This window comes from Gopherus evgoodei, chromosome 18 (assembly GCF_007399415.2).
Source record: "Gopherus evgoodei ecotype Sinaloan lineage chromosome 18, rGopEvg1_v1.p, whole genome shotgun sequence".
NCBI classification, from domain to species: domain Eukaryota; kingdom Metazoa; phylum Chordata; order Testudines; family Testudinidae; genus Gopherus; species Gopherus evgoodei.
Genome location: NC_044339.1, coordinates 3,030,780 through 3,043,959, shown reverse-complemented (window position 1 = coordinate 3,043,959; position 13,180 = coordinate 3,030,780).

Sequence of the window (13,180 nt, the reverse complement as noted above, 5' to 3'; positions counted from 1 at the left end):
AGGACTGCCCCAATAAACTCTGTGCACTGCACCGGAACTAATATGGACTTGGTGTTTACCAACAGGCCCAGAATGGTGCATGTGCCCAGGAGGAACAATACATGATCCCACATCTGCGACTGGGAGCTGCCCTTGACCAGATAGGGGAAGATCTGGAGCCCACGGTGTCTGCAGTAGACCGCCACCACAGACATATGCTTTGTAAATACTCTGGGGGAAGTGGACAGGCCAAATGGAAGGACCGTAAATTGGTAGTGTTCCTGTCCAATCATGAAACGGAGGAAGCGCCTGTGCCCCTCAAATATATGGATATGAAAGTATGTGTCCTGCAGATCGAGGGCAGCGTACCAGTCCCTGGGATCCAGGGAGGGAATGATGGAGGCCAGGGAGACCATGCGGAACCTGAGCTTCACCCTGTACTGGTTCAGGCCTCGCAGGTCCAGGATGGGCCTAAGCCCTGCTTTGGCCTTCAGGATAAGGAAATAGCAGAAGTAGCACCCCTGGCCTTTGAACGCCGCTGGCACCACTTCCACTGCTCTTAGGCCAAGGAGCCGCCCCATTTCCTGCTTGAGCAGGGCCTCATGAGAGGGGTCCCCCAGGAGGGATGGGGGCGGAGGGTGGTTGGGCGGGATAGAGGTAAATTGGAGGGGATAGCCCTGGGAGATAGCCCTGAGGACCCATCGGGCCAAGGGCAGCTGCAACCGGTCTGGGAGAAAAGTACACAACCTACTGGAGAAGAGCAGCTTTATTGTGGGTGGATCCCTGATGTCAACTGGTAGGTTGCCCCGCTCCGCACCCGGCATCCTGTCAAAACTGCCATTTCCCTGCCTGCTTGCCCTTGGAGGACCCAGGCTGGGGGGCAGAATGAGACTGCCTCTGCAGCTGTTTCTTATAGTCCCTTGACTTTTTATAAGGGGGGGCGTCATATTTAGAGAGGGTGGCCTGGGTGGGAACCTGCTGCAGCTTAAACTTAGGTCTAGCCAGAGCTGGAATACAGAGGCCAAGAGTCTTAAGCGTAGTGCGGGAATCTTTCAGGCCATGCAGTTTGATGTCCATCTGTTCTGCAAACAGAGCCTTGCTGTCAAATGGGAGGTCCTGCAAGGAGGTCTGCACCTCACTTGACAGCCCAGATAGGAGGAGCCACGACGGCCTTCTCATGGACACCGTGGAGGCCATGAACCATGTGGCTGTGTCTACCGCATCCGATGCTTCCTGCAGGGTTGCCTTGGCAACTGCTGTGCCCTCCTCCACCAGGGCTTTGAGTGCCTTCCTGTTGTGCTCCTGGAGGGAGTCCTCGCACTTGGGCAGAGAGCCCCACAGATTGAACTCACACCAGCCCAGGAGAGCCTGATGGTTCACCACCTGTAACTGGAAGCTCGAGGATCTTTATTTTTCAGAGCAGGGGCTGGTTGGCCCTGCCGCTCCCTGTGGTTGACCAACCCACTACCAGGGAGTTAGGGACAGGGTGGGTGTATAAGTATTCATGTCCCTCAGCAGGCACAAAATATTTGCGTTCCACTCTCTTAGAGATGCGGGGGCAATGAGGCCAGGGTTTGCCACAAGGCATATGAAATTTTTGCCATCCCTTCGTGGAGTAGCCAGGCCACCCTGCCTGGTACTGAGGCAGACAGGACATTACACAGGGAGTCCAAGGGCTTCTCCACCTCCTCTGCCTGAAGGCTGAGGTTTGACACCATCCTTTTCAATAGTTCCTGGTGGGCTTTAGCATCCTCCTGCAGGACGGAGGGAAGAGGGGCTGTAATTGCCTCATCTGGGGAGGGTGAGGAGGCAGATGTGGTACTTTGCATGTCTACTGGCACCGGAAGATCCACCACCTGGCTGCTCTCCCAGGCACGGTGCTGAAGGAATCTCACCGATTCCTTCCTTGGAGGCCGGGAGAGGGAGGCTGATGGCCGTTCCAAGGCTCCAGCCACTGAGTGAGCCCCCACCGGGAGCTGCACCGGGGGCCACGGTGCCCACTGGTAGCACTGTGCCAGCCACGGGACCTGTTGCCACTGCACCTGCTGTGGCACCGGCGATGCAGGCTGTTCAGCCTGGCCGGCCTGACTCTTCGACGGAAGGGAGGTCGGGCTGATGTGTGACCTGCTGCTGTCCCTGGATTGGGAGGATGGTGGTGGCGGGAGCAGTGCAGACCATGAGAATGTAATCCCGATGTGGAGGAATGATGCTATCAGCTCCGGCGGGTGGATCTGCACCAGTGATTGACACCTGGGGATGTGGTAGCGGTGCCGTGGCAGGGTCCTGGAGCGGGATGACGAATGGGAACAGCGTCAACGTTCGCGTAGAGACAGGCTACGATAGCCCTCTGAGATGAGGACCTTCAGCGATGTCTGCCTTGGTCCCGTTGGTGTCCGCTCCTTGAGGAGCCTGGAGTCTCTGTCGGTCGGAACCCAGCCAGATAACCTAGTGGGAGTCGATGGCGACCTGCATGAACTACGCATGCAACAGTCGCTGAGAGGCAAATGGCCTCAGATACATTCCCTTGACCATGACTGGTACTGAGATGGGGGTGACTGCGGAGATCCCAGCAGTAGCTTGCCTCTGGACTACAGGGCCAACATTGGTGGTGCTCCTGGTACCAGCATGGACATAACATCCCAGGCTGCTTGCAAGGCCTCTGGCATGGAGGGCATCCGGACATCCAGGGAAGCCTGCTCCAAATGGGCCAGGCTATTTGGCTTGACCTGAGTTGGAGGCCTAGAGGCTGATGGGGACCGAGGACTGCCCAACATGGGTCTAGCCTCTCCCCCAGTCTTGCTCCAGTGCCATGGCAGAGAAGGCCTCTTCTTAGCCTTCTTGGTGTGCCCTGTGGACAGGGAGTGGCGCCGACTGGTAGAAGGCACCAGGAGATCACCACACACCAACACCGCAGTACCTGGTGCCAACTCGGAGCAGTGCGCTGGAGTCAGGTTCAACGCTGACTCCATCAGGATGGCACGGAGCCTAATGTCTGTCTCTCTCTTGGTCTGAAGCTTGAACGACTTGTAAATCTTGCAGCGATTGCTGAGATGGGTTTCACCCAAACAGCATAAACAGTCCGCGTGCGGATCACTCACTTGCATCTGTCGCCTACAAGTGTCGCACAACTTAAAAACCGGGGCACAGCACATGCCCCGGCTCAGACACACTAAACTAAAACTAATCAAACTACTAACTACAGGTACCATACGCTGAACGAACTAGAGTTCTGGGGAAGAGCTGCAGCAAAACTGGAGCAGAGCAGTTCCGAAGCATCTTCACTGGCGGCAAGAAGAAACTGCGTGTGGGGGGGCATGCAGAGCCCGTTATACTGCGCCATGAAGGCGCCACTCCAGGGGTCGCTAGGGGTGCTCCCCTAGGGATACTGCTAGGGGAAAAACTTCCGACACTGGGTGCACATGGCGAGCACCCACACCTATTGTGGGATACACATGAGCAAAGACTTGAAGAAGAACTTCAGTTTTTCATAAATTTGTTGAGGTTCCGCAGGTCCAAAATTGGCCTTAGCTCACCTTTGGATTTCAGGATTAGGAAATATCGGGAATGAAACCCCTTGCCCTAGAAATCGAGGGACGTCCTCTACCCATTCCAGGTTTTAGGAGCATTTGCACATTCTATATGAGAAGTTGCTCATGAGAAGGATCCCTGAAGAGGGATGTAGAAGGGGACGGGAGGGAGGGAGGAAGGCAACAGAATTGGAGAGAGTATCTCAATTCTACCATGTATAAGACCCATTGTTCCAAAGTGATCCAGGCCCAGCCATGGTAGAAATGGGATAAGATGATTCACAGAATGGGGGAAAGGATCTGGAATTTTGCCTGATGCATTGCCTCCGGGCACACCTTCAAAAGTTTAGCTTGTGCCTTGTCGAGCCCTGGCCTTAGCTGCAAGTGGGTTGTGAAGACTTTTGTCTATTACTTCTGCCCTGCATCCTGTTGTAATGCTGTCTGGGATGAGCAGGCTAGAAGTGTGGTGGAGGCTGAGGTTTAAAATGATTCCTCTGGGGGGCTGGTTTTTGGAGCCCCCGAGATTTCAGTGCTGCTCATGAGTCCTTGAGACTAGGGAGCGTAGAGTTTGTTTGTTCCGAGAACAAACCGGAGCCGTCAAATAGCAAGTCTTGAATTGTTGTTGGAGCTCATGCAGGAGGCCCAAAACCTGCAGCCATGAGCTCCTTCACATGGCTATAGCAGTTGACACTGTGCAGTTCAAAGTCCACCGAGTCCAGTGCAGCTTGCAAGGAGGTCCTTGCGATAACCCCTCTCTTCAAGGATGGCTCCAAAGTAGGACCAAAAATTAGCTGGGAACAACTCCTTGAACTTGGACAAAGTGTGCTAAGAGTTAAAATTATAGCGGCTGAGGACCACTTGTTGGTTGGCAATCTGAAACTGGAGCCCTCCCGTGCTTCCTTAGATTTGGGTGTTGATCCCTGCTGCCTTTGCCTCTCTTTTTCATTTGCTGCCGCCACAAGTATGCTTCGTTGAGGGTGGGTAAATAGATATTCATACCCCTTTGGGGGTACAAAGTACTTCCTTTTCACTCCTTTGGCCATGGGGGGAAGAGAGGCCAGAGTTTTCCATAGTGTCTTGGTGGCATTTTGGATGGTCTTAATCACAGGTAAGGCCACCCTTGAAGGACCCTCGGGAATCGGACATCTCCTCTGCCTGGAGGCCCAAATTTTGTGCCACTTTTTTGAGCCTGGTGGGCTCTGTTGTCTATAGCCAGCAATGTGGCAGACAAGCCCACTACTGCCTCATCTCAGGCAGAGGATGATGCTCTTGGCAGCACCGGATCCTTATGACTCTCCAACTCGCAGGGATCCTCCCACACTGAAACTGTCATTGCTATGAGGTCCCTGGCCACCTCAAATGTGTTCGGGGTGGACAGAAGATCCAGCTCCTCCATCTGGCTCTCCTGTGAGGCTGGAATCAATCGTGCCATTTTTGCCAGAGCAGAGCTGAGTGTCCCGGCATGGGACGCATTCCGTGAGCACTTTCATGTGCCACTGCTCTAACTGTGGGCAAACACTCACTCTCGGCTCTCTTCTGCTTTTTATGCAGAGCCGGTGAGTGCGAGCAGTGCTAGGTAGCCGCAGAGCTTGTCTTTAGTGCCAGAGAGCAGTGGGTCTTTAGACCCTGAGTCCTTTATCGGTGTCACAACCTCCCTCAATGAGGCTGGTGCACTCTGCACTGAAGTGCTGGGCTTCAGGCCCAACATGGGCCGTGCTGGTTGAGGACGGAGAGTTGACTCCATGAGGAAAAGTTTTAACCTAAAGTCCCTCTCCTTCTTGGTTCTTGGGTAGAAGCCTCTACAGATTTTGCACTTGTCAGACTGGTGGGCTTCTCCCAAGCACTTTAAGCAGGAGTCGTGAGGGTCTCCCCTGGGCATGGGCTTCTGGCAGGACCCGCACACTTTGAAACCTTGCGACCGAGGTATCAAGGCGCAACTCCATGGGACTCCACAGACGACCCAACAGGTACTGCGAGGGGAAAAACTTTCTGACAACTGTGCGTGTGGCGTGCACACACCTACTTGGAATTGACATGAGTAAGCACTCGAAGAAGTAAAGTTCTTCCTCATCCTACTGGGTCTTATGGCTTCAAGACTAAGGATGAGACCTCACCAGCACTGGATGGCAAAAAAACCTCAGCTCTGCAGTAGACAACACGAACCTAATTTTTACCATTCTAGAGGCAATCCAAAGAACTCTCCAGTGGTGGCTAGACCGGGATCATGTACTGACAGGAGTCATGTTCAACCTTATCTTGCTTTCCACAATAATTACAGCAGATGCCTCAAAAACAGGCTGAGGTGCACAGCTCAGCAACTTTTCAACAAGAGGCTTCTGGAATCACCAGGAATGTCACCTTCATATCCATGTTCTAAAGTTAAGAGCAATTCATTTGGCACTCAGATCATTCCTCCCCCAGGTGCAAGGATCTGTGGTGCAAGGCAATATGACAGTGAAGTTCTATGTAAACAAACAGGGAAGAGCCTGGTCTTCACAACTATGCAAGGAGGCAATAAAGCTTTGGATTTGGTGTATACTTCACAAGATTTATCCAGTGGCTCTGTATGTCAGGGTCTCTCAACGAGTTAGCAGACCAACTGAGTAGAAGCAGCAAAGAATCCTGTGGCACCTTATAGACTAACAGACATTTTGGAGCATGAGCTTTCGTGGGTGAATACCCACTTCCTCAGATGCATGTAGTGGAAATTTCCAAGGGCAGGTATATATATGCTAGCAAGCAAGCTAGAGATAACGAGGTCAGTTCAATCAGGGAGGATGAGGCCCTGTTCTAGCAGTTGAGGTGTGAAAACCAAGAGAGGAGAAACTGGTTCTGTAGTTGGCAAACCATTCACAGTCTTTGTTCAATCCTGAGCTGATGGTGTCAAATTTGCAGATGAACTGAAGCTCAGCAGTTTCTCTTTGAAGTCTGGTCCTGAAGTTTTTTTGCTGCAGGATGGCCACCTTAAGGTCTGCTATAGTGTGGCCAGGGAGGTTGAAGTGCTCTCCTACAGGTTTTTGTATATTGCCATTCCTAATGTCTGATTTGTGTCCATTTATCCTTTTCCGTAGAGACTGTCCAGTTTGGCCGATGTACATAGCAGAGGGGCATTGCTGGCATATGATGGCGTATATTACATTGGTGGATGTGCAGGTGAATGAACCAGTGATGGTGTCGCTGGTGTAGATATGTGGGCAGAGTTGGCATCGAGGTTTGTTGCATGGATTGGTTCCTGAGCTAGAGTTATTATGGTGCGGTGTGCAGTTACTGGTAGAGTAGAGTAGAGACTTTTCCCAGATGCACAAAGGGTCCTTGAAAGATTGTGATTTGGGTAATTTTTGCACTTTGCCGTACTCCAAATATAGACCTATTTGCCACAAGATTTAACACCAAGTCCCATTATTTTTGTTGAAGAGCAGAAGAGATGCTTACTCTGTAACAGATCCATTCCTCCTTAGTTGGGGTACAGATCTAATGTATGATTTGAAGGCTGTGAAGATAATTAGACAGAACTCAGACGGTATGATACTTATCCCTGCATGGCTGAGACAGGAATGGTACAGAGAGGTGCTCCTTCTTTCCAAAGGAAACAACAGTAGATTACCTGTCAAAGCAGCAAGAGAAAGTATACATTCAGACCCACGTTTGTTGAATCTGACAGCATGGACAATCGAGTATGACAGAACTGGAAGAATCATTCTCCATTGATGTACAACAGGTACTTATAGAATCATAGAAGTGTAGGACTGGAAGAGACCTCGAGGTCTTCTAGTCCAGTCCCCTGCACTCAAGGCAGGACTACGTATTATCTAGACGGGTGGGCAAACTATGGCCTGCCAGCTGTTTTAATCCAACCCTCAAGCTCCTGCTGGGGAGCAGGGCTTGCTCTGCTCCAGTGTTGAAGATGGGAGCATGGTCGGGGGCCACTCTACACGGCTCCTGGAAGCAGCAGTATGGCCTCCCTATGGCTCCTATGCATAGAGACAGCCAAGGGACTCCGCTCTGCACGCTGACCCTGCCCTAAGCACCACACTCGCAGCTACTATTGGCTGGGAATCACAGCCTATGGGAGCTGCAGGGGCGGTGCCTGCGGATGGGGCAGCGTGCAGAGTTGCCTGGCCACACTTCCACATGGGAGCCGGACAAGGAACATGCCGCTGCTTCCAAGAGCTGCTTGAGGTAAGCACCGCCCAGATCCTACATCCCTGAGCCTCTCCCTGTGCCTCAATTTCCTGCCCCTTATCCTCCTTGAACCCAGCCCAGAGCAGCCTCCTGCACCTCAAACCTCATATCTTCACCCCAGAGCCTGCACCCCCAGCTGGATCCTCCCCACACCCTGACCCAGCCTGGAGCCCCCGCCCACACCCTGGACTTATTTCTGAGCTGACCCCACCCACACCCCCAACCAGACGCCTCACCCCCTCCCACATCCCAATCCCAATTTTGTGAGCATTCATGGCCCGCCATACAATTTCTATTCCCAGATGTGGCCATCGGGCCAAAAAGTTTGCACACCCCAATCTAGACCATCCCTGAGAGGTGGTCTAACCTGCCCTTAAAAATCTCCAGTGATGGGGATTCCATAACAACCCTAGGCAATTAATTCCAGTGTTTAATTACCCTGACAGTTAGGAAGTTTTTCCCTAATGTCCAACCTGAACTGCCCTTGCTGCAATTTAAGCCCATTGCTTCATTGCCTAGCCTCAGGTGTTCAAAAGAACAATTTTTCTCCCTCTTCCTTATAACAAGTTTTCAAGTACATAAAAGGTTATCATGCCCCCCTCTGTCTTCTTGTCTCCAGACTGAACAACCCCTCTCCCCCCACCCCCCAATCTTCCCTCATAGGTCACGGTTTCTAGACCTTTAATCATTTTTGTTGCTCTTCTCTGGACTGTCTCCAATTTGTCCACATCTTACCTGAAATATAGTGCCCAGAACTGGACACAGTACTCTAGTTGAGGCCCAATCAGTGTGGAGTAGAGCAGAAGAATAATTTCTTGGGTCTTGCTTACAACATTCCTGCTAATACATCCCAGAATGTTTGCTTTTTTATTTTTTTTGGCGTTACACTGTTGACTCTCATTTAGCTTGTGATCCACTGACCCCCCAGGACCCTCTCCACAGCACTCCTTCCTAGGCAATCATTTTCCATTTTGCATGTGTGCAACTATTTGTTTCTTCCTAAGTGGAGTTATTTTGCATTTGTCCTCACTGAATTTCATCCATTTACTTCATACCATTTTTAGTTTGAACAAATCATTTTGACTTTTAATCCTATCCTCCAAAGCAGTGGAAACTCCTCCCAGCTTAGTATCATCTAATCATTGATGAGGATATTGAACAGAACCAGATTCAGGACCAATCCCTCTGGCACCCCACTTGATATGCCCTTCCAGCTTGTGAACCACTGATAAAATGAAGTTAAGCTGACTCATCTGTAAATTATTCTTTTTTATAGATGACCAATGTGGCCATGTTCACACTAGCACTTACGTGGGCATAACTTTTGTCGCTCAGGAGTGTTAAAAAACAAACCAACCCCAGACCACCAAATTCTGGCAGCATAAGCACTTGGGTGCACAGAGCTATGTCAACAGTAGAGACTCTCCCACTGACAGTTACCATCGCTCATTGAGCTGGTTTTATTATGTCGACAGAAAATCTCTCTCCCGTTGGCATAATAATGCGGCTATATGAATGCTCTTACAGCAGGACACCTGTATTGGTACAGCTTTGCCGCTGTATGCTTGTAAATGTAGAAATATATTTGCCCTTTTCCAGACCTCTGCATGCTCTCCCATCTTCCAGGGCTTTTTGAAGATAATCACTGATGACTCATCTCTCTTCAATCAGCTCCTTAAGTATTCTAGGATGTATTTCATCAGGCATGGTGACTTGAAGACATCTAATTTGTCTAAGGCCTGGTTTACACTGCACAGTTTTGTTGACAAGGGTCAGATTTCAGCAACAAAAGAGTGGAGGTGTAAACACTGCAATGCTCTTTCTGCTGACAAAATGCTTCTGCTTTGCCAACAAAATAAAATGAACTCAAGAAGAGACAGATTTTAGCGGCCAAGTTATATAGACAATGCCAGTGTAGACACCACGTGTGTGTCACTAGAAATGCCCTCCAGGAGGTGTCCCACAATGCTAATCTGGACTGCTCTGGTCAGCAGTTCAAACTCCACTGCCCTGCACTCAGGTACTGTACACAAGCTTCTGCCCATCCCCTTTATAGGCCTAGAAATGTTTAAAATTCCACTTCCTGTTTGCTCGGGGTGGACAGCTCATCACCCATCTTCCCAGCTGACCATGGCAGCTCCACACAGCAAATGCTCTCCTGCTTCAAGCAGATGTTGGATGTGCTGGTACTGTGGGGGAGAGGCTGTGCAGCCCCAGCTCTGCTCTTGCAGTAGAAACTTCAATACCAATAGTCAGATTTCTCATGGCTTGCTGGAGAAGGGTTACGAACAGGATACGCAACAGTGCCATGCGAAGATGAAGCAGCTGAGGCAAACTGTCGCTTTTGTGCTGTGCTGGAGACCTGCTGCTTCTATAAGGAGCAAGACGCTATCCTTGGCGGTGACCTCACCTCCACCCCCAAGAGCCCTGTGGATACTTCAGTGGGGTTGGAGGCAGCGGACAGTAGACTCAACTCTGACAAAGTTGTGGATGATGTGGAGTTGGAGGACAATGTGGTGCACACGTCAGGGTCATCCAGAGACACGGTGAGTCAGGACCTCTCTTCTACTCCAGAGGGGACAAGCCAGTCCCAACAATCCATCTCTGGCACACGTGGTGCAGGAGAGGAGCGTCTTGGTAAGTGATCGTTTTGAGTTGATGCTGCTTGGTTATATTAGGTAGAGCTGGCCTTTGCTCTGTATATTCTAGAAGTGGGTGGAGGGATAGAAATGTACAAGACTAGCTGTGTTTGAGTGTGCTCCACATTCCCCTGTTCAGCTACGCAGTGTAATGCACACTGAGATTTAACGGGAATCCTCCAGACAGATTTCTAGGAAACTTTCCTGGAGGTACTCCCGAATCCTCTACCGAAGGTTCCTTGGCAGAACTGCTTTGTTCCTTACCCCATTGTAGGAAGCTTTCCTGCACGAATTTGGCAATTGCTTGTGCAGGGACAAAAGCAGTACACAGATGAGCAGCATAGGGCCTGGGTCTGAAGCTGCACATACGCGAATGCATTCTTGCATCCTTGCTTACCCTCAGCAGTGAGAAACTAGCTTTGATAACCCCTGCCTGTGAAAAATGGTGGCAGAATTTACAACATTGTCCCAATTTGCCTGCACTGATCCCCTTAAAAAGCCACATAGACCCTTTGCCTAACCCAAACCCACAAGCTGGGCCCAACTCACCATGTTTAGGGTGTTCGCTGAGATGTGTGCTTGCCAAGAGACAGTGAGAAAGTGATTCATACGTAAAGGTGTATTTTACTGTAATGATTCAGGGCAGTGCATGAATTAACAATCATGCGTCTGCGTATTGTTTCTTGTACTTCTACATGTGGCTTTCAGGGGAACCTCCTAAAAGACAGAGTGCCTCCACTAGGTAAGGAAGCAACACGCGGACCAAGGACATGTTCTGACAGGTGCTCCAACCTTCAGAAGCTGAAAAAAGAAAATGCAGGGAGTGAAGACACCCTGAAAGAATAATTTAAAAATAAAAAGGCAGGACAGAAAGGAGAGCAAGGAGCACATTGTAAAGGGCCAGGAGTGGATGATAAAACTGATGCAGGAGCAAACAGAGATGAAGTCTCTAATCATGCTCCAGGAAGAGCACATGCTTGCTCACCCCACCGTGCCGCCAATACAGAATTGATTCCAATGCCCTCCCCACACTCCTTCCACATCTTCCTTGCAATTTCTCAAAATCTTGGTACCCCATTCACTCCACCCATTCAGACCCCTTCCAAAATGATAGCTGTGTCCAGCTATGAGAGCCTACGCTGCCCTGCACTCTCATCTCCCTCCCCACCACGACTTGTTTGCGTTGTTAATTGGTATTTAGTTAAAAACTCCCTAAAAGACAACCAACCAATCTGTCTCCTACACATGGTGATTGCTGCTTGCAGCAATACATAGTGGCAGTTTGATCATTCGCTGACTACTAACCCAGGTCAGGAATCACTTCATTTTCATGTAAGGCAGAAAATTAACAAAGCATAGCAGAGTGCTGTATAGAAAGATATTATTGGTTCTTATCAAAATGTTGCCTCAAAACCTCCCTGATTTGAATAGGCCACTATTGTGCCCCTGTAATAGCCCTGGTACCTGGCTGCTCAAATTCAGCAGCCAGGCAATCGCCTCCGCACTCCACCATGGAGGAAACTTTTCACCCTTAGCCTCTCAAATATTATGGAACATTCAGCAGTCTGCTATGACCACGGGTATGTTTCCCTCATTTATGTCTAACCTGCCAAAAAGGCAGTGCCAAAACACTTTTAATCTGCCAAATGCACATTTCATAGTCATTCTGCACCTGCTCAGTCTATTGTTGAAGCACTTCTTGCTGCTGTCCAGGTTTCCTGTGTAGGGCTTATTGACCCATGGGAGTAAGGGATACGATGGGTCTCCCCAGATCATGACGGGCATTTTAACATCCCTCACTAGAATCTTCTGCTCTGAAAATAAAATCCCTGCTTGAAGCTTTCTGTACAGGTCAGTGTTCTTAAAGATGTGTGCTGCATGCATCTTCCCAGACCACTCGACGCTGATATGAGTGAAATGTCCACTGTGATCCACAAGCACCTGCAATACCAAAGTATCATCCTTTTCTATTGATGTGCTCTGTCACAAGATGGTCCAGGGCCAAAATTGGAACATGCCTGCCATCTATCACCCCTCCGCAGTTAGGGAAGCTCATTGCCACAAAGCCAACCACTATTTCACACACATTGCCAAGAGTCAGTCCTTTGTGGTATGATGAGATAAATGTCCCTGAACACTTGCATTAATGCAGCCCCAACAGTCGACTTCGACTCTAAACTGATTTGTGACTGATCGACAGCAGTCTGGAGTTGCCAGCTTTCACACAGTGGTGGTCACTTGCTTCTTCACCGAGAGGGCATCTCTCATTTTGATGTCCTTGCACCACAGTGCTGGGGCAAGCTCCGCACACAGTTCCTGGAAGGTGATTTTCCACATCCAAAAATTCTGCAGCCACTGCTCTTCATCCCAGATTTGCATAATGATACAATCCCATCACTCAGTGGTTGCTTCCCCGAGCCCAAAAGCGAGGGTCCACCATGTTCTGCTACTTTGTGAACACCAAAAGTAAACTGGTGTTTCTTTCCATGGCACGCAGCAGGTAAGGCAACTCATTCCTGTTCAGATTTGGAACTCAAGATATACTGCCTGACCATCCACGATGTGTTCATAAAAGTAACTACAACAGTAGAGAGCAGTACAGCATCCATCCTTTCAGACAGAGATGCTTGGCACACAGTAAACAGAGGCCACTGAAAAATGCTGTGAAATGCAGTTGAAAGCCCATAGAATGCTGAGACAGTAAGAACTGCATCCTGGGACACTGAACCCTCCCCCTCGATGCACTGCGATACACTCTGCCTTCCCACAACTCCTAGCTTCAGAAGGTGGCAAGTAGCACAGTGATATAGCTACCAACAGTACACTGCTTTCCTGTCCATGCTAGAGCACCTA